Raw genomic sequence first — 22,110 nt, 5'->3', positions numbered from 1 at the left:
ACACTGCAGAGGAAAAGGGAACAAAATACCTTGTTCTAGCAAAGTTTTAGCAGAGGGGGGCAGCATAATATCATGGGTGACTCTTATTGGTTAAAGAAGACTTGCCTTTCTTATTAGTTTAAGAAGATTACTTACAGTAAAAGCCTTTAAAGGTGCCAATTTTTGACATAAAAAAAGTACTTTATTTTTGCACAAACTTATTAAGATCATTGAAAACTCAACACTTTAGTCTCATTTATTCATTTAGCAGACCCTTTTATATCTAAATCGACTAACAAAGGAGGATAAAAGAAGCACTTCAAATCACTGGAAAACAGCAATACATAGATGCCATCAAAAGTTAGTTTAGCAATTTATTTTTATCTGTATTCTTTTATAACATTCAAACTACAAGAACAAAGCTTATTCTAAGAACTGTTCAATCAAGGATAATATGACAACATTCACAAAATGACGTTTGCTGTTTTTGTTAGAACTACTGGTTTAAAATGAGCTGAAACAACATAAAGCTTTATTTGGGACAACTTAATTGTTTTATGTTCAATCCAGTAACACTTGTTAAAATGGTCACACTTTACAATAAGGTTGTATTTGCTAATGTTACTTATGCATTTTCTAACATGAACAATCAATGAGCAATACATTAATTATAGTTTTTGTTCATATTAGTTTACATTAGTTAATAAAAAAAACGTTGTTTATTATTAGTTCATATTAACTCATGGTGCATTAACTAATGTTAACAAGCAGGAATATGTCAATGTTGATAATGCACTAGTAAATGTTAAACTATGATTAATAAATGCTGTACAAGCATTGTTCATAATTTGTCCATGTTAACAAATACAGTACATTAACTAAAGAAACCTTATTGTAAACTGACCGTAAAAAACTAATAAGTTAACTTAATTCCTTCATGTTTCCCAACACAAATTGATTGTGTGGAACTCAGCATATTTTTGAAAGGAGTAAAACATATTCTCCTAAATGAAATGAGGAAGAGTCATTAGTTACAAACAAAATTGTCATTTTTGACTGAACTTTTTACTATTATTCTTTTTTTAATCAAACATTTTAGGTTTTGAACTATATACAACAAAGCCTGTGATCCTCCCAACAGAAAGGTCAAATATAACAAAAACATTAATAATATTAATAACATCAATAATAGTTACAAAATCAGGATTATTAATCTCTCCCATAACTGACTAAAACTGCACTGTTTTCTTGCTGGCGCTATTTATTTTGACTGTGGTATATTCCAAACTAATGTTCAGCAGGTAGAGACTCCAAAAAAATATAAAAGGTAGAAGAAGGATCAAAGCATAGTTTCAAGATAGCACATTTTTGGCTGAACCTAAGCACTGGTCGCATAAAGAATACGAACTTTACACTGCAAACTAGGGCTGCACGTTATTGGAAAAAATTGACATTGCGAAAAAAAATTTCCCTGCGATATAGATTGCGATATATTTTTATATATATATATATATATATATATATATATATATATTTATATATATATATATATATATATATATATATATATATATATATATATATATATATATATATATATATACATACTTAAGATTACACATATTACATACAGTATCACTGTTTTATCTGCTGCACCACTGACTGTAAAATTCTTCCACAAAGAAGTGACGGGAAGCTATGCTAAGGTTAACTAGCTTAGCATATATCTTGCTGTCTACAGATGACAGTAATTTAAACGTACCATAAAACTCCTATAAGTGCATACAATTCGACACAACTACACAAGCATCGTTTTAACCTTTATAACCAAACGTTAACGTTACTCTGTCAACAGTCTATTGTCTTAATTACCGCGTTAACAGAGCTAACTTAAGTAAACATAGAGCAACAGATTGCAGACGTCAATAATGCAGCATAATGGAATAATATACCGATCAAACTCCGCTTTAAGTGCGCTACAAGTTTTTAAACTGCCTCTGCAACCCAGTTCAGATACAAAAATCTATTTAATTAAAATAGTAATGCAGTAAAGTATTTTTTTGGTCTGCTCAGCCTTCTCTTTTGCTGTGAGGAGCAGCAGCCTGCGTCAGTCACCTTTTACCCCGGGCCCCCAACTCCTGTCCTGAATGACTCACTCACTTACGTGGGCATGCACTACGGTCTCATGAGGACATGCAGCTTTTTGATATAATGTTTTTCTTGTTCCAGAATAAAATAATTTATTTAACAAAAATAGTAATGCAGTAAAGTATTTTTCTCTCTGCCAAGCCTGCAGCAGCCTGCGTCAGTCACCTTTTACCCCAGCACCACCCCGCCCCCCGACTCCTGAACGTCTGTCTCACTCACTCACTCAATCACGCTGGCATGCACTGCGGTCTCATGAGGAAACGCAGCTTTTTGATATAATGTTTTTTTTGTTCATGAATACAAATAATTTTAGTATTTGTTCGAATTAAGTATTGGTAAAAACACGCTATTCGTGCTTATCCGAATACCGTATTCGTGTTCGGCTCCACCAATTATATATATATATATATATATATATATATATATATATATATATATATATATATATATATATATATATATATATATATATATATAAATATATATATATATATACTATATATCGTGATTTTGATGCTAAAACAATGTATCGTGCTGCCCTACTGCAAACCTGCTTATACTGCAAGTTGAAAGAAGTCAATTCTGGTAAAGGATCCAGAGCCCGTGGTTGTTTTTAGTGAAACAGTGCCTAAAAACTGACTAATATCTGTACTTGCATACATAAGGAGTTCTCCAACTACTTCAGATTAACTAGACCTACATGGATGTCATATGCAGCAATGTCAAGAGGAGGAGTTTAACACGAACACTATAGTGCACGGATAGATGACAATCATTCCCGGTGTAAAGCAGCTGCTGTTTGTTCAGCTTGATACTGAAGATGTTCATCTACATTGTAATACTGATGTATAATGCAGGTATAATGCTGCATTATTTAAAAAAAAAAAACTATGTAGGAAATATGCTGAATTTAATTGCACTCTTTCTTTTAAACAACTGTTTACTCAGAACTAACATATACTACTAAATTCATATTGCAATATGATGTTTAAAAAATGTAATGTCACTTTAATTTGCAGGTTCCAGAGCCTTGGAAGTCATCACTCCTAAAACTGACAGAGAGTTTGCTGTTGAAGGTGACAATGTGACTCTCTCTTGTAACTACAGTGGATCTGTTCGTAGTGTTCACTGGTATCGCAAACATTCAGGTTCACCTCCACAGTTCCTCATACTGGAGTATTCAGGAGTTATTACTCCAGCGGATCAACCAGTTCCAGGAATCTCCATCAATCACAGAAAAAAGCAAAGCCATGTGGATCTGCTGCTCTCCTCTGCCGCAGTATCAGACTCTGCTGTGTATTACTGTGCTCTGCAGCCCACAGTGACAGGAAATTCAAGAACGTCAAACAATAAAAGCTTTCATCACAATCTCAGATAATCAACAGCACCAATTTAGCCAGGAGGCAAGAGTTTACTTCAGAAATATGTTTAAACATTTGGTTCTCACATTATTTCTGGAACACTGAAAACTCTCATACCAATCATCTCGATCTAAAAACTCCTATGGATGATTATGAAAATGCTACTGGCTTAGAATAAAATCAACACAAATCGATGAAGGAGAGACAACTTTTTGTCTTCATTGTGTTGTGTTTAGCAAGTGATGTCAATAGTCACGCCCACTTTTTAAACTGCAGTGTCGGTGAAAGAAGACTTCTTTATTAACAACATCATTGACATTCAGTCCAGTCCTTCATTCTGCAGTGTTTCCAATTCCTGCAAAAAATTATTTGATGAAGAGGAAAAGGGAACACTTGGATATTAACATGAACAGATATATACTGCTGATTCTTTTGACAGGTACTTTTTAAGAGTTATTTACATTAAAAGGATCAACAGAGATCTTTTTACAACTGTTATTACTGTATTTTTGATAGAAAAAATGTATTGAGTCTAAAAGTATTTTTATGTCTTTAAATAACTCTAAAAAACAATTCATTTTCTTTTAGGTGTGTTTGCTGACAGCATTGCACCAAAAAAGGAGGGTAGAAATAAAACCAGAAAAGAAGGAGAGTCTGTGACACTGAGCTGCACATTTAACCGCAGCGATACTGCAATTTCACTTTACTGGTACATGCAGTATCCAAACAGAGAACTTCAGTATTTACTGTATAAAGGTCATCGATCGTCTGAGGAGGGGATTGTAACAGACAGTCGTTATAAATCAACTGTCTCACCTACGTCCACTTCCCTCACCATTAACTCTGTGAATCTGTCAGATTCAGCCCTGTATTACTGTGCTCTTAAAAAAGGACCACGGTGACACAAAGTCCACAGGCGCTTTACAAAAACATAAACACGATTAGAGTGGCAGTTATCTACCACAAATATGTGTCTAAAACCACAAGACAACAGGATGCGGTCACACCTGCTGAGGAGGGAAAAACACAGTAAAATACACCCCCTTCACCTTGGTCCATATCTTTAGGTTTTATCAACTTTGCTGTAGCAAAAGAAGCCCAAACAAAAGTGCTATTTTTCTATACAAGCAAAAATAGTGAGAATTTAAATAGGAGAAAGAAAAGAAGAATTATCAGAATCAGTTTTATTGACAAGTGGGCGTCACACACAATGAATTTGTTTTGGCTACACAAGCTTCTAGTGTACATTAGGCTTGCCACGATAGACAGTTATGACGGTGATACCGGTGTTAAGACGCAACGCCGGTGACATCACTCTTCCACTGTGACACCGTCCCCACATTAGTATTTTTTAAGTATTCGTTTTATTTTTATTTAACAATTATTTGAAATAAATGGAAAATATAATTATTAATAATTGACTTAAGATAAGAGCCTGCTCTATAATTAAAATCTAAACATAGCTACAGTGCGTCTTACTTCATTTATCACGTGAGGAGAAAAAAGGAGTCGAATTCACTGAAAGAGGATGGCGGACAATTTATTGTCAAAACGCAATGCAAAAGCGCCTATTTGGCTATATTTTTGGGTTCAAACCAAATGCAAAAGAGAACCTGAAGACGTTAAGGAGGCAATCTGTAAACTTTGCCTGACAAAGGGGGCAGTATCTGGAAACATAACTAATTTATACACACACCTTCATGTTTAACTGTGGGTGGGTCGCAGATAGATCAATGGCCATAAATACGCAACGCATACTCTCATTTAAAAAAAATCACGCGACCATCATCTCACAATGTTTAATAATAAATATCTTTTTTTTTCAGAAATTCTGCTGTTCTTTTTTTCACTTGATTATGTGTTTAATGTTAAAAAAATCTATAGTGAATAGGTTGACAAGAGTGCATCCTGTGTGTGCGCGCATCTTTTATAACTGAGGCCGCTCTCTTCAAAAAACGAAAGTTGCTTCGTCTGTCTGGAAATATTTCGGCTTTTAATCGAATGAAAAGTTCATTTAGATGAGCCAATATTAAAAATTGCAATAACGTAACTGAGACGTGCGGCCACACATCGAATCTGAGGTCTGATCTCTCTCTCTCTCTCTCATTCAGACATCAAGCCGCAACACAAGTCAAGTCGCAAAACTTAGGCAGGTGCAGCTGACAGGTAGAATAGCTGAAGCCTTTGCGAAATCTGTCAAAATACAGCACTGAAATTAACAGGCATAAATGTCTTTGAGCCAAAAAAGTCTATTGGTAGGATATCTGTAAAAACGCAACTGGAGCCAAAGATATGTAGGAGTTGTGTAGCCTGTTAATTATAGGCCTATTAATTCTAATAAAATAAAAACCAAAATAAACAATTCATTACATTTTTCGTTCGATAAAAATATCCGTAAATGAAAAAAAATTAAAGGGTGGCTAGTTTGTATTAATGTGTTTTAATATTAATAAAAATATGCTTAGCCTATTTAATTGATGGCTATATACGCCGTCAATAGACAAACCATTCAAAACATATTATTTTACTGTGTACTGGGTTATAATCTATATTTTACAATAAAAACTAAACGTAGCATGTCTCGCTGTCATTTAAAACATTCAATTCATACCACACCAGAGCTATGGACCTGTACAGTCTATGCAGTGTGTAAACTTACAGGGCGGTGTTGGTCAATAGTCTTATTGCACACCAAACTCCAATCCGAGGGAGATTGTTACTCGATGGACAACATTAACTTGAGAGATTTAAAAAATAAAAGGTATTTTTAAAAAGGAGCAACACGAAAATCTGCAACAAATAAAAATAAAACGTCTTGCCAGTGCTGTGTGTATTCCGCCACTGACAGTGTGAGACGCCCTTATGCAGCGCCTGTAACTGCCGCTTGTAAGAGAGCTCAAAGCTGTATCGATATAACCAAAAAGCAAGATCATATAGTTATAAATATTCCATAACAATACTTATACATTTACATGTTGTTTATTGAGATTGTGTGATCTGTATAGGTTGTCTGATCTTTACAGAAGCTGTAAACTGACACAAGTGCGGTGATGTTTAGCTCTGACGAGGCGCTTTTATTTAGCTTGGTAGCACCGGTGCTCCTAACTTTAAAAATTTAGGCGCATCAGCCAAAATTTTGTTGCACCAACCAATTATGAGCATCGTTACTACAAGTTTTATACAAACATATTTATTAGGGATGCTCATTTCGGTTAATTTTGCTAACCGACAACCGCCGCTCATTAATCGGTTATTAACGGTTAACTGGTCAGATTACTATTAATTTTATTTTAAACAAATTGACGTGTCTATTTTGTGTCTGACACATTAAATATTGCATTTTAAAATACTGATTTATTTTTAAATGCTAGCATATTAATAACAGAACAACAGAGCATCTTCACGCACCTGCAGTTTTTGGCACAGAACAGCAGAATAATCTAAATAAAATGAATAAAATAAATAGGACTGCCCTAAATTATTTTCATTTAAATAATTAATTTATATTACAAAACGAAAACACTGACTGATTCTTTTTAATAACCGGAATAGGCTGTTTTTTTCCAATCATATGTTTTTTCTTCCATCAAATAAAAATCACTTTTCTTCCTCAAATTGCCCGCTCCATGGAAAAAATGCATTTATTTAATGCCCCGCTTTTATTATTATAATCACAAAACCTTTTACATTTTTAATAGAAATCATTATTTTAAAGATTATGTCCTGATATGGTTTCCTCTCTCTCCCTCGCGGTTCAAAAGCGCGCGCTGCGTGATGAAAAGACAACAACAACGCGCACATATGTTGACTTTTTATAAACAGTTTTGTTGTTTAAATATGATATTGCATTAATGTGCATACATGCTTTAAAAGCTGTCAAATAAAAAGAAAAGCCTATTTGTTGCGTTTATTACGCAGATCCAGGTCAACATCAGAGCTGGTTAGCATCAACACGTCTGTATCAAACAGCAATATTCTTCTTCCATTTTGCTTCATTGGCAAATGTGTTTGTAAGCACGGGTTATACGTTATCGTCCCGCAAGTTATGCCTTGCAGTTGACCAAGGGGCCGAAAACAAGGCACACCTCACTGCCTTTATGTTGACAAGCAGGGCCGCTGCTGGCCAAAAGGGTGCCCTATGCGAAATTTTACTGTGGTGCCCCCACAGAGGAACAAAATCACACCAAGATTTAAACATGTAATTATTTATTTATGTACATAAATATGCATATAAAGACTCAAATTATACTTAAACATTCACATATTTACATTACAAAAATAATAGTTTACATCAAAATAAATACTGACATGTCTTCTGCAGAAGCATTCCCAATTTCAAACATTTACAATAGATAAGGAATGAACCCTGTCTGTACCTGTAGAGATGGATGGTCCTCAGTGCTGCATCCTATACTTGTACCTGTGCAGCTGCTGGTGTCTTTGGAGCAGTGCTGGTCAGGCCACCTCATCTTCTTTTATGGCAAACTTCAGCATTGACCTCCATGTACAATACAGAAGAAATTAGTCATTTAAAGAAAAACTCATGACATACCGTTAAAACAATGGGCTAGTCAAGCACTCTTCATAATGTTTACAAACTACAACCAAAATGTGGATTTAATTTACACTATAATCTATGGTGACAAAAGCTGACCCTTGCTTTCGGTATAAATCAAAGACATTTATGTTTTTCAAGAATTAATTGCTGTAATTTTAAACAAAAAAACTTTATAACATTCAGAAAAAATAATCAATGAATTCATGCAATAAAAATGGTTTCTGGCCTGTGATTTACAGTAATTTGACTCATTTTATATTATTGATCATTCAGAAATTACAGAATATTACTCAGTTTTGTTATTTCATACTGTAATGTACAAAAAAGACTAAAGAGACTTTATCATTGCAATGATACAAGCAATAACAACAGCAGCAAAAAGAAATGTTAAGAAATAGATAAAACAATAAACAATGATAATTGCAGTCTGCAAATAATGAAATAATATATAATTATATAACATAATAATAACTATAATAATAAATAATACATAGAGGGAAGTAATTGTGCAGTGCATGTGTATTTACAGTTGTTGGTGTGCAAGCAGAATTGTAGAGTATTGCACAAGTTAATAACAATAATTGATTTTGTGTAATTATCAGCAACATGGGGAAGAGGGGCAAACGCGAAAAGTCATAGAACATGTCCTGTCTAAAGGACAATGCATAGCAGTTGCGGCGAAGTTTAAACGTTAGCCTCACTAGTATACTTGAATAACCAAAAATAAGTTTTTCAGATTCACGGAAGTTACCTGAAAGTGATGCACGCGATTCATCTTGTACTCTCTTCCTCTTCTCGGCTCCAGACGGCTGTTGTCTTTTCCCGGGCATGAACCTGCAATTTGCATCTATTATAATTATATGCAGCTGGCAGCCGCAAGGATAAGTGGACCGGGCCTCGCCACGCGGACGCGGCTATGCACGTGCAGGAAAAAATTACGTCACATGTTTGTTTATGCGTCCGTCATAAAATTATTTTTTAAACGTTTTTTAACAACTTATTATCAATATATATTTAATGTAAACTCAGGTTATGTTGATAATAGTAAATAAATATATATATATATAAAAAAATGTGAGCAGCCGAGATGGTGCCCCCCTCCGGAGTTGAGGCCCTACGCAGCCTGCGTACTCTGCGTGTAGGGAGCGGCAGTACTGTTGACAAGGAAAAAAGAAGAGAAGAAGCGCGGTCCTCTTATGAAACGACTGAATCAGCTGGGTATCGATTGTGCAAAAGTGTTGCTGTCTGTGTTGATACAATTCTAATATTTAATACTATTGTGATATACAAGATTTGTACATTCATCCAGCTCTGGATAACTTAAAACAGCGATTAGACCTTCAGAGCGGCATTAATGCGTCCTGAAGTAAAGCGAAACGGCTATAAACTCCAGCAAGATAGAGTGATTATATACAGAGCCATATACCTTTATCTCTAAATAAAGTATAACTATAGAAACTGTGTTCATCTTAACTGAAAGCTTCGTCCTGTTTCCTGGCCTCACGCATCGCGCACCAGTCAGTCAGCACGTTACGTTAACTCCCAAAGGGTTAAACAGAAAGCGCACAGCAAGGTTACAGAAAAGTTTCCTCTGCAGAGGAGTCGGGGCATCTGGTGAACGCCCATCCCTCTCTGCGCAGCCATATTAACATCAATGCTTTGACAGCATTGGCAATATTTCTGCCGTTGTCTGTTGTCAAGTGGGGTTACGTTGGTTTTGTTTTTGATATTCCTGACACATTCAGACGATCCCTTACTAAGAGCTCGGTGCAAGCTCTCCCGGTCAAACGCATATTGCGAGGGCTTAAACGGAGCAGTGCTCGTAATGTTGAGCGAAAAAAAAAAGTGTTTCCTCACGTTTTTCTTCAACTAGCTCATCTTTTGCAGGCACGCGTGAAGTAATTGGAAAGGTAGTCACGGGGTGTGTCGCGATTCTCCCTTATCACACCGCGACACAGGATCGTAGATCTGAGTGTCACGATTTCGATTTCATATCGTGTATCGTAACAGCCCTACTAGGAACAGAAAGATAACACATTTTAATTCAATTGAGTTCTCAAAAATAAAAACTGCAGACTTCATTTTAACCAAATGTTTTTTTAGATTTTTTTCTGTTTATTAAAATTTTATTTAATGTTTTCCCCAAACTTGGGTGTAAACATTTTTGCACCGTTATCTTTCTTAGATTAATAATTTTATTCTTTGGTGCTGACTAATCTAATATTTATACACAACAATATTATTGTAAAGCATCATAAAAATATTAATTTAAAAGAGAGATCAGTGAGGGGTGTACTTATGCTAACAAACAGACCAATTTATGTGTAAAAACAAATTAAAACACCCACATGTAATGTGTCTCTCAGGTGGACGTTATCATTTTGACTCCTTTAATGAATATACACACATGACAATTCATCACACAAAGAGAAAAGAGTTAAATCTGCATTTTTGGCCAAAAATTAGGCTTGTGGTGTTTCACAGAATAAACTCAATGTGGATAAAGATGCACTCAGCTCGTAAGCTTGCGCTATAGAACAGAATGAGTGCAGATGTGATACAGACTGTGTACAACAGTTCAGTGAAGAAGTTAATAATCTGACATATTATAGAAGTAGTATTGTTAGCTTTTGCTCAGTTTTTCAATATTAGTGCTGATTTACACATCTGCGTGGAGTGATTGTCGTATACTTCTACGTCCTGTTTGTGTAGCTCTGCAGTAACACTTCTGAAATGCTAGCTGTCAGTAGGTTCTTATGTTCCCTGTGTCGAGTTTCTTCGCAGGTGTTTTTAAATTTTTTTTAAATGCTACAAGTAGAGCTGGGCGATAATTTGATATCGATAATTATCACAATATAAAATTTTTCGATAAAACGATGATGACAATTCGATAATTGCTCGATAACATTTACGCACTATGCGTAACATTGCACAAGCATTTTGCAGCCTGCCCTTTTCGATGGCGCATGCCGTACAAGTTTACAGCCATAGTTGTACTTAAAGGAGTAAGAAAATAAGATAAAAAAGGTTAGAGTCACAGACATTGTTGACAAGAAACATCACTAGACCTCAGTCTTGAGCTACTTTTTTGCTATCCGACACAAAACAGCAACGTGCACTGCAAACTGCGCAAGATGACTCGTGTCATCAAAAGCAGGCAACACCACAAGCCTGTTTCATCACCTAAAACATCACCACCCTTATGAAGATGCTAAGAAATTACAGACCTAAACAAGTGCTGGTAAACCAGGACAACTACCCAGCACAGTCTTATGTCATCATTTTCGAAAGCTTCACCTTACGAGAAAAACCCCCGAAAAGACAGACGTAAGATATGACAGACAACACAATCTCAAATACATCCCAATGAACACTTGACGCTTGCTCTACAGGCTGTATTTAGAATATTTAAACTACAACATTTACACTAATAAAGAAAATAATAAAAGTAGCAAATTCAAAGTATCAAACAAAAATTAGTTAAACTCGTAAGTGCGCCGCATTTTTCCCTGTAAAATAAAAATAAAGATGACCTTCACCTCTTACCTGATGTCTTTAACAATACATTTTCTACGTGTTTGCAAAATGGAAGTCGTACGGCATATTCCCTATCTACCTTACTCTGAGAAAAGTGTGAACTTGAGGAGATAGCTCAATATTGTCGGGAAAGAGCCGAGCCAAAAAAAATAACATACAAATCAATCTAAATAAATATGAACAAAACTCACTAAATGTCTCAAAGTGGGCAAAAGTAATGCAAAATAATTTTACACAAACGAAAGTTAAGCAAAAACAACGAAAATCATAATTATGTCAGAAAAATACACGAAAAACGAGATCAAAGGTAAAAAGCGCGATCTCCGCTTTTCATATTCCCACGCGGCCGTGCCATCTCCGCCACACCTTGAACGCAGGCTGCAGTGAATGAGCGTGCACTTGCACTGCGTGATGTAGGAATGATTCTGCTCGCAAGGCGCTGCAGTCGTGGAAATAAGCGATCTTGTTTCTCCCAGGACGATGGCAGATTTTTCTCTGAATCCTCTAAATGAAACTTTGAACAGGCTACTCTTGCCTTACTCTTCATTATGGGCGTCTCATTTCTTCCCATTCTGCAAAGCCCACTCTCTGCTTTTTCGCTGATCCACTGCCATGTCCCGCTATACGCCCGCAACCCACCTGCAATTAGCTAATTATAATGTTTGTTTTTTTTTCACCCGACCCGTGGTTTATTTTGGCTACAACCATAACATTAGTTTCAGACACAACTGCAATGTATTTTACAGGTGAATATGTCAATTAAAAGCACTTTACAAACACATTATATGTATATTTTTTCATTAATTTAAACGGAAACCTATCTATCTAAATGAAAGCTTAATCAAAAATGAGCATCACTATGCCTGTGTCTGCACAGAGATCAAGCTTCTCACCTGCGAATGTGAACATTACGGTGTTTTTGAAGAAGAACTTAAAACTTAATTAAATATTCCAAATGTCCTTAGAGAGGACAAGCCTGTTTATCTTTTACTAGTCTACACTTCAGTTATTCATTTAATTTTAGTTTACTTAGTAAAGACGGCTGCACTAAAGATAACAGTTTTTTCTGACTAGTCTATATTGGAAGTATTTATTTAATTGTTGTTGTTTGCTCGAGTATCCTGACTGTACTAAAATGTGAAAACTGAAAATTCTGTGACCATTAACTCACCTTTACTTTTTCCAAACCGGGTTTTTTTTTCTGATGTTGAACAATAATATCCTAACTTATAATGTTTTTGGTTGTTTAAACTAGAACAGTAAATGCTGAATTAAGATTGTTCTTTAGATTATTATTTTATTATTTATATTGTCAGACAGCTAAAACATTTCACTAAATGTGTTAAATCAGCTGCACAAAGCCATTAGCATACTGAAAATCTTGTAAAATTAATAGATATAAAGATTTTATGTTTATCGTGATGAATATCAATATCGACTGATATGAAAAAAAATATTGTGATAATTTTTTTTGCCATATCGCCCAGCTCTAGCTACAAGTAGCTCAAACTTGCTCATTCAGTGGCAGGAACAGGCGTACGTGCAAAAACTTTTAACCATAAGGTAAACCACAAAACAAAAGTTTCCATCTGAAGCTTCTTCACTTAACTCGACTCTTGTAAACACTTGCTTCATCGGGCTCGCAGCTCTCAGCACCACCCACGCTCATCACCGCTACCAAGCCAACCCATCACAGAGCTTGTGCTACACATTGTTGTGACGTGTAGTTAGATTTTTTGAGAGGTGCACATCAGTCTCACCGAGGGTTATGCGGATGTGCGAAGGCTACGCCGGACCATATACTTGTGCTTGATGCAGAAGTATAAATCAGCCGTTAGGCAGTTACCGCCATCAGTGTGGCAGTTAAATTATTTTTAAAGAATCATTTTCATAAAAAAAACTAATACTTTCATATTAATACAAAAATGATTAAACCAAATAATTATTAAATAGAGTGATCACCCAACTCTGAAAAGTGTCATTATTTACAAACTTGTGTATAGAAATAACATATTGAGATATTGATACTACAGCAACATAATTACTACTGTATAACACCATTTTCATTAATTTGGCCTGCAGAGCTCAAAAGCAGAAAACAGGAGCAAAAATAAGTATTTGCTCAGCAGGCCAATTTTAATAAAACATTGCCATTTCATTGAGTTTTAATGAGCATTTTTTCCCCTTAAATTGAAGATTGTTTTGTACTTTTTTTGGAAATTGTGATGAAAAAAATGAGTGAGAAGTCAATAAATAGTCAAATAATTTAAAATATATATATTATTAAATGATTTTTCTTAACGAAGGACAAAGGGTTAGGACCACATATTTCAGAATGTTTAAATGTTCACAAGAGGTTTTTGTCTTCCCTTGTTCTTGTTAATGGTTATTGATGAACTGTGTATTTTTAACAGTGAAATATATAGGGGCAGAAGGAGTGTTTGTAAACTTATTTCATTAGCATCACTGCTGTGAGTGTGAGCATTTTCTGCTTGTCATAGTTCAGAAGTGTCACTCAGAGGAGCTCAGCAGAATGTGTGATGTCATAAACAGAATTCTGTTCTGGAATTCAGAAACTGCAGTTCACATTCTAAACTGTTGTTGGTGTTTGAGTGGTCGAGTGATTGAGAGCTACTTCTGTGACTTACTGACCAACTCATTTTCAGCCTTCAGTGTTCAGGATGGCTCTGTTCAGCAGTGCATTTAAAAAGCTATTTGACTGTTTTATCCCTTTCTGGCATCGAAGGGAGACACAGCAATGTGCAGCTCAAGAACTGGCGGCAGTAAATAAATGTTCAGAGAGCGAGGCGTGCAACTTCACTGCTAATCCCAACAAGTGCAGGAAGAAACGCCGCAAGGGGGCTAAAAGAGAGGTCAAAGCCCTGCAGACTCCTGCCAGACCTTCTGTCTTAAAGCCCATAAAGGGAAAACTACCAAAGCTTCCCAGTGACTCTGGAGACTTCATCCTTCCGGCCGCTCGCTTCAAGCCCCTGCCGCCAGTGAAAATACCACAGATGTGTGCTGTGGAAGGATCTGAGCAAGAGTTTGTCCTGCCTGGGTGTCCTTTTAATGTGGACCCTCCCAAACTGCTGGCTGTTCCTCCACGTCCTGTTCTTGAACCAGATAAGCTGTTCCTCACAGTGTGTCCTATTCCTCGCCCTCATGCTCCTCTGAGATCAGTGTGTTCTCTCAGCTCACTGCAGTCTCAGTCTTCAGGTTCTGCCTGGTCTGTATCTGCTTCAGAGCTCATGTTTTCTGATACTGAGGATGAGGAAAGTGAGTTTGGGGAGACCATCCAGATCTTCCTGGAGCCTGAAAGATGCCAAAGACAGATGATTGCCAGGGAAGAGGAGGAGGAGGAGGAGGAGGAGGTGCTGGATGATGAATCATGGACGAGTGAAGTGTTTGAGTTTGAGGACCTCAGTGAAGCTGGACACTCTGAGGCTGAACATGATATGGCCTCTCTGTTCTGCGTGTCTCCTGCTGATGGTGCTGAGAGCAAGCTCAGTGAGAACGTCCCGGAGCAGCCAAAGACCAAAAGAAAAGTGCAGATGAATCTGTTCACCTGGGCAGAGAGGAAGGTGAAGGGAATGTGGAGAGGAATCTCCAGAAGGAGAGGGAGAGGAGAGAAAGAGAGCTGCTGCACCAGCGTTACAGAAATGATCCTAAACTGAAGCACCTGTGGATCAACAAACACAACCACAACAACAGATGGTGCTGATGCTGATCATCGTCCCTCCCCATAATATCCCACTCACCCTTTACCCACTGCACAATCCTGCCTGTAAATAAACATGTGCAATGGCTGAAAGATCTGTGCCTCTTCTTGTGTTTTATATAATATAAGATAAAAACATAATATAAAGAACATGTTCAGCATACACAGGATTATTTTAATCTTTACTAAATCACTGTATTTACTCTGTGAAAGACGCTAAAACCATGTAACTGCTAACGTTAACTCAGATACCCCACAAACAGCGGCTAGTACCATAACGCAAGTCAGCGTTTCGCGAGGGTGACGTCAATTGTCAAAGGCAGATAGAATGACGATGGTGAAGCAAACCAAACAGTCTATTTAATCATATATATATATATATATATATATATATATATATATATATATATATATATATTTTTTTTTTTTTTTTTTATTTATTTATTTTTTTTTCCTGTTGTAACTTGTTGTTTAGGGTAATTTACATTGTATGAATATATAAGTTTGCACTGAGCAGTGAGATGCACTTAATTTCATCCCACATATATATAAATGTACATTGTATATGTGACAATATAAGGCACTATTCTATTCTTTATTTATTAATTTTCTTTTCGGCTTTGTCCCTTTATTAACCAGGAGTCGCCACAGGGGAATGAACCACCAACTTATACAGCATATGTTTTACACAGCGGATGTATGTGCCTGTGTCTTTTGCTTGTGCTCTCTCTCTCTTTCTCTCTCTCTCTCTCTGTGTTAAAATTCTTAGGACCTCCAAATGCAGTTTTTCATTTGTCCCTGAAGACGTCTATCTTCAATACTCCTTGTGACGTATTCACCTTTGCTGCCAATCAAAAAGGAAGCCCAAAGTTTAAAGGGACGTGAGCAGGGAATCTCAATTTCTTGCTTTTCCCTTGCTTGTCCTTTTGCTCTGTGTGTGTGCTGTGTGCTATTATGTTGATGTGACTTTAGAGTTTGAATTTTGTTCTCATTTAAGTTTTGGTATGCTGTTACCGTTTTGTATGTACTTATTTTACAATCCCTGATCATTGGTTCCAAATTCTCCTGGGATTTGAAGAGGTAAGACATCACCTCGCTAGGTACACCTCGCAACACACAGAAAACTCCAAACATCCCAGTTTAGAAGTGAGCACCACTCACTGTAAATTTTCTACGTATATTTTTGTCAGAAGTGTAGTTTAGATATGGCGTGTAAATGCTGAAGTTGTTTTGTAGGTTTATTTTCTATTAGGTAGTTTAGACGGTAATTTTCAGCTAGTTTGAGGTTTTTATTATATTGCTTCCTTTTATTTGCCGCCACTTAAAAGTCTTTTTTTCCCTTTAGTAACATAGATTAATTAATTTATTTTCATTTGTGAGATTCCAACTTGTACAATATTTTTTGCTGTTTGATTTCCTTTTACTTTTGTAAATAAATTCACTTATTTTTCCATTATTTGGTTGTTGTTTTGCTATTTTGCCACCAACACACTACAAACTGAGTCACATCAAAATGTTACCTCTTTAACCCCTGGAGCTTAAAGGGGAACTTTAAAGCTGTAACAGAGTGAATAAACATTCCTGATATTAAAGTTTTCTTGTTAAGTATTAAAAAAAAATGGGTTTCCATTCACTGCGGTTTAAGACTTGCTTTTTAAGGGGAGGAGCTAGTTATAGTAAGGGGAAAAATGCAAAACTTGCTTCAGAAACAGTAAACACTGATGCAGATTAGGTTACACAGTACATCATCCTGAAAATGACACCCTTTGTTTTTATTTTGAGTTTTTCACTTGCAGGTATGTATTGGATTCTAGACAGTTTCACCAGTAATATTATAATATAGTCATATTATTATTGGTTACATTTTATTATATCTTTTTGTTTAAAGAGATTTTGTATTATCTGTTTCCTCCAGGTGATGTTTTAGGAAATGTCATCATACCGGTCCACTCTGAAGTATATAAAACAGAAAAGGAAACTATATCTCTGTCCTGCAACTACTCTTCAGCATCGAGTCTCTACTGGTATCGTCAATATCCTAAATCAACACCTGAATTTCTTTTTGTCATTCTACATGCTACAGGGAAAGTTTTACAGAAATCTGATATTGTGGATCAAGATCCTCGATTCTCTGGAAAATTGAATGAGGAGAAAACCCACACGAGCCTTAATATCTCCTCTGCTAAAGTGACAGACTCTGCGATGTATTTCTGTGCCATGGAGCCCACAGTGACAGGAAACACAAAAACACAGCACAAAAATGAAGGCTGCACAACAGATTGTTGTAGTGTCAATATTACAAAAGTGCAAATCTGCAATAGTCGCATCACTGGATCTTCAATTTCAAATTGGGATTATAATAACCAGAAAACACAGTTCAACAAACGATTTGTGGAGTGGTTGCAAAGTTTACCTTTAATTTTATAATATGAAAGACTTTTAATTGGATTTGTTTTTTAAGGCCTTATGACCGTAATATGTCAAGTCAATTTAAACAATTTGGGCACAAGAAATATTAAAGTTAGCCACTTTAACAAAGATTAATTGTGTTTGTTTACTTAATATAACAGAATAAAGCCCATGTAGTGTTATTTAACATTTGATGATAGAATTTCTAAACTTTAATACTGGCCAAAAACCAAAGCATTAAAGATTTCATTTTATCTTTGTTATGTTGTTTCATCTGTGCTTTAAATAATTTTATTTTGCATAGTTTATGCAGATGCACACAGATACAAATCATTCAAATCAATAAAAAAATAGGAATTCTTTACAAATTGAGTCATCTTGCTAAATTATTTTCATATCGCAATATATATTAAAAATATGTGCCTATATATATATATATATATATATATATATATATATATATATATATATATATATATATATATATATATATATATATAGCAGAAAAGCTAAATATCGCAATGTCATTTTTTTCAATATTGTGCAGCCCTAACAATGTCTGTAGAGGCACATATTCAGCTGCATCGCAGTCAAGACACATGTTTAACACAGAATTGTTCAAAATAGTATGAGCAATAGTTACATTGGAGCAGACCTGCTTCCCCTTTCAATGAAAAACAAATGTCTTTATCCAGTTAATTTAATCTCATGAACGTACCACCACAAAACACCTTTTATTATTATTAATACATTACTCTTCCCTCTCATCAGCATCGGTCAAACCCTGGTAAAAATGTAATTCAGCCAAATAATTCAGATTTACAGATTGTGATTTCCAGTTTTGTTTAATTACAGTATATGTTGAAGCAGAGGATAAGATTTAAAGCTTAGACTACTTATGCTGAAAAAAACATCCACTTGACATTAAAACAATCAACACATACTGGGCTTTGGTGATGTTTCAAAAGAAAAAAGTTTTTATTTTGCCTAAAATCCCAATTTAACCCAATTAAGAAAAAAATTAAAATTAATGTAACAAAAGTGGATGTGTAGATTCCCTTAAGTGAGATTGTGTTGCCATTTGCTGGGCTAGTAAGACAGAAACCATTACCTGTCATGTCAAGTTATGTCCAGAAACCGTGCATGCTGAAAGGTCAGCTAATCTGCTTCTACATCCTTAACTACATTGTGCACAAGATTGGATGCAAATAATATTAAGCTATCAATAACCTTTGGCCGTCTAAGAAACAACATCAGAGGTTCTAATGTCTGTAAATTTCTTTATTCCTCAAGCCTCTGTGGTTTTGGTCACACACAGTATAGCAAGATGTTAAGAGGAGGAGCTTAACACAGCCTGTAAACATCACCAGGTTCAGTCAGTAATCTTCAAACATCACTGAGGAAAGCAGCTTCTCTTCATCATGTTCGCTTGTGTCCTTATTTTGCTGATTTTAATTGAAGGTAATTTTATTTGTATATCCTTGCGCCAAAATATCCTAATTTTAAATATGCTTAACCTCACACTTCTTTATGTAGGTAACCGTGCTAAAGATGCGATCACTCCATATAGGGATGCAGTTTTTGCCAGTGAGAGTGAGAGAGTGAAACTCTCCTGTAACTACACTGGTTCTGTTGATAGTCTTCACTGGTATCGACAGTATCCCGGTTCACCACCACACTTCCTCATACTGGATTACTCTGGATTTGTTACTCATGCTAATCCTCCGTTTGATGGAATCTCCATTAAACACAGAAAAGACAACAGCAGTGTGGATCTGGAGATTTCCTCTGCTGCAGTATCAGACTCTGCTGTGTATTACTGTGCTCTGAGGCCCACAGTGACAGGAAAACACTTCACATCATACAAAAATCTAAAAGATACTCACATTTCTAGTATTGTGAAGGAATATATGTATTAGAGTATATTATGTTGTTCTCAAATTATTATTCAATAATGAGCTTTGTATTAAAATACATCAATGTTGCTCATCAACATTCTAATGTTGCAGTCTTGGGAGTTTAAATTTAAATTGTTGGATATTTTAAAAAGAATACATAGTAATGGAAGATCTGAAACAAATTAGCATGCTTTTCATTCACAAAACAATATAGTGAACATATTTCTAAAATGCACAACAAGTTGTGATAAAAAAGTTACCCCATTATCACATAATCCTGTCCACTTTTTAGTTGCAGGTTTTATTTTGTATAAATACAGTCCCTCCTGAAAGTTTTATGCTTTTTACAAATATTTCTCAAGTGCTGTTTAAAAAAAAAAAACTCTTTAAAAGTATTTTTTTCCTTTGCCATAATGATAGAAGATAATTTAATTAGTTATTTTGAAAGATACAGTATTAAGTTTTAAGTGTATTTATAGGCTTAATTAGGCTAATGGTCAAGTTAGGTTATCAAAGAACTATTTCTTAACAGAGTCAATAATATCGACCTTAAAATTATATATTAAAAAAAAACTTAAAAATAATAAGAATTAAGAAATAAGACTTTCTCTTGTTGAAGAAAATGATAGAAGGAAATGCTATGTGAAAAATGTTGTACTTTAAGCATCACTAAAGAAATATTTGGAAAAGAAGGAATAATAATTTAGCCTTCTGTACATGTATCAATTTAGTGATGCATGTTTGTCATCTTCCACTAGAGGGCGAGGTTACAACAGAATAAATGCATACTGTTTGAAATGGGTGAATGACTTTCAAAATGCTGTTAATTTCCCTGCACAGAGCAAACAGAGGGCAGAATAATCAAAGTTATCCAACATGCAATGAAAAAACAGTAACTATGAGCTATAACAGGTAAAGAGGAAATCATATATATACACTTATATTCACAATAAGTTAAATTAAGTGAACGATGTTGCTCTTTGCTCTTGGTGCGGTTCCCTTTCACACTGCAAAGTTTTATAATCGGACCAAAAGAGCTACAACAAGTCATGTGTGAGTAAACTTTCCTCACATAGGTCAGAGTGTCAGGGTTTATTTACTGAGAGTCCCGCTCAGCTGTCAGGAGAGGTGGTGGTTTGGTGGTGTTTGACAAGGTGCGCGCGACGTGTCTGAAGAGAGAGGAGAGATGTGGTGGGGAGGGGTGCGGAAGGGCGCGTGACGTAGCTTATTTGAGGACCGGGAGGGAGACGCAAGATTACCGGGAGATTATCACTCGTTTGTGGGCATCCAGAGACTCGCAAAACTTTCTGCCCTACTCATAATTCTCTCTTCATATAGCTGTAAGCCTATTACATATCCATTAAACACTGTGATATAACTGCGCTCGGATCAGATCGCTTTCTCACTGCAATCGATTCGCTCCAGAGTTCGTTTCAATCGAGCCGAGACCACCTCATTCAAGCGATCGGAGCAATTGATTTGGCGCGAATCCGAGAGCGATTGGTGGTTTCACATACGCCAAACGATCCGCCCTAACTGGGCAAACGAGACAGGCTCCGAAACAAAAGTGTAGGTGTGAAAGCACCCTCAGTTAAGGATATAGCTACCGGGTGGAATTTCAGGATGCACCTAAAATGCTCCATAATCTAAAATGATCATAATCTTGATCCACAATTCCGATTTGTTGCCTATATCTGATTTGTTTGCCTGTCTGTTTACACGTTGTTTTAAATGTGACCCATATCCAATTCATGCGTTTACACTTGCCATAAAATTTACGATGTTGCGCATGCATAAAGGCAAGTTTTAGCATCTGTGCCATGATGATATATATAATCCATTAATAAATAATATTGTTTTGTTTGTGCTAAACATTGCGACCATCCACATAAAATATTCTTATTGTTTTGTTGCTGTCGTACCATGGATATTTTCTCAAATTGTCATTAAATGTGGAGCTAACAAATTACTAGGTAAAATAAGAATTTAATCGGTTGTCATCAGTTAAACAAGCTGAGTCCTTGCCAGAAGCGGCCCAGACTCTACACACAGACTCGGGCCAGATATGGTTAACAGGAATCATCACAAATGCTTGTGCGCGAGCGAGCTGCGGGCCATACTCGGCCGAGTCGGAGCCAGAGGTGCCGAAGGGCAGCCGAGCTCAGGCCTATTACTACCTGCTATCTGGGACTAGCCACGATGGAAGAAATTGTCTTGTTTTTAGCTGTGTGAAATATGCGAAGTGTTATATAAGCAGTGAATGGTTCAGTCCAGATTTACCCCTACACAGTTTATGTAATAGTATGGCCCTGATGTGTGAGTGTGTGTGTGTGTGTGTGTGTGTGTGTGTGTGTGTGTGTGTGTGTGTGTAGTTGAAGATGTAGCTTGAGAATAAAGTTGTTCTATGTGTAGCCTCAGTGCGTGTATTAATAGCGACAAAAAGCAAAAGCTACAATACAAAGTTCGCCCAACTTTAAAATGATTTTGAGGAGGAGGTGGGAA

The sequence above is a fragment of the Danio rerio genome, chromosome 2, assembly GCF_052040795.2.
Source record: "Danio rerio strain M-AB ecotype USA chromosome 2, GRCz13ab, whole genome shotgun sequence".
Classification (NCBI taxonomy): domain Eukaryota; kingdom Metazoa; phylum Chordata; class Actinopteri; order Cypriniformes; family Danionidae; genus Danio; species Danio rerio.
The sequence above is the reverse complement of the archived record's forward strand: the minus strand, read 5'-3'. Positions refer to the sequence as shown.